This window comes from Lissotriton vulgaris, chromosome 12, assembly GCF_964263255.1.
Source record: "Lissotriton vulgaris chromosome 12, aLisVul1.2, whole genome shotgun sequence".
In the NCBI taxonomy this organism is placed as follows: Eukaryota; Metazoa; Chordata; class Amphibia; order Caudata; family Salamandridae; genus Lissotriton; species Lissotriton vulgaris.
In genome coordinates, this window is record NC_141700.1 from 193,858,392 (window position 1) to 193,859,972 (window position 1,581).

The window sequence follows — 1,581 nt, forward strand, 5'->3', positions numbered from 1 at the left end:
TATGCAGTGTATTTCCTCTTATAAAGTGTCACATTTTAAGTAGAATGCATTTAGGACTAAGGTCAAATGGATGGGATCTGGTGAACTACTCAAACCCATTCTACAGGGGTTTGCTTGAGTATCTTAAGGATTAGGGTAGTCGGGAAAGAGGCATCAGGTGCAACAAGAATATCTTAGAACCTTATTTACAAAGAAGGGCAAAATATATCATATAAGCTTGTTTTATTGGTATGATGTGAGTTAATCAATATTGGAAAGTAAGAGGAGTTGGTGTCATGGGGTGTGGGAGTGACGTAGTTTCTGTATATTGAATAAGTTTAATCTTTAATATGAAGGGTGAATTAATTTTCATAAGGAGTCCACCACCTTAGTGTTCAACATTTTAAATTCTCCCAGTTGCACATTTCCTAGAGCACTACCTTGTATATGTCCACAACGGCACCAATGAAAAACAAGGGCCAAGAGCCATGAAAACATTTCTGTTATGTTAATGTAATTTGTGTTATTTGATACATTTTCCAATACACAGATTATGCTAAATGCTAGAAGTTAAGCCATATTAAAAATGTGCACAACTATTGGGTATGTAGGACTGGGTCATTCAGAAAATGTGTTGCAGGACACATGTTTGAGTGGAAAATAGGTAGCAAAGCATTTTGTGAGCAAACCAGTCCCCTAATAAATTATGAGGTCAGGGCATGCCCTCATTCAATCTTCACTCAAGATATTGCATAGTGCTTTTAATATAACTTATTCCATACTAATCATAACAACACCTTTGAGCAACAGTCTGGATTAAATAACGTTCTTTAAAGTTAAATGGAGCAAAAACAGACATCCTGTTACTCGGAGGACCTGATTATATAAACCACCTTTTGAATCATTCACTTAGAAGTGGAGGTAGACAATTTAACAAGACAGTGGTATGGCGTCCTCAGCATTATAGAAAAATTGAGACGTGATAACTCAATTGGGAAAAAGTGAAATCCAGAGTGATTGCTCCTGGTTGTCTATGTGGGGTACCTTACAGTGGAGGATAGTTTCTGTGTTTTTATTCCTTTTCTGAAGGTTTTGAAACACTCATATATTATTTGTTTGAACTGAGGTCAAATGAAGAACAAACATCTTAAATGTATCAACTAGACTAGTGGATGTGAGACGGCTTCCCAGGCTTAATCCCGCTTTTCTTTTTGCCAGATGACGACCCAATTATTCATGGGTTTGATAATGCAATATGAAAATTTTCATTTGCAAGGGCAAATAAAACTTGCCATTTAGAGAAGTTTTTTTTTTTCAGGCAATCAGGTTAGTCACTTACTGACCATCATTCTAGAACAAACCTATTCCTGGCTGGACTGATTTTTTCCCAATCATGTTTGACAAAATAATTAATAAAACAGACCATTGGATATGTGGTTCACTTCTCAACTGCATGGCACTCACGGCTATCAGGATTCCATCATATGAAGCTTTGGAGACACATGGCCTGATTTAGAATTTGTGGGCTGAGTTACTCCATTGCAAATGTGACCGCTATCCTATCTGCCTTATTACAAGTGTTGTAAGATATAATGCACTTAC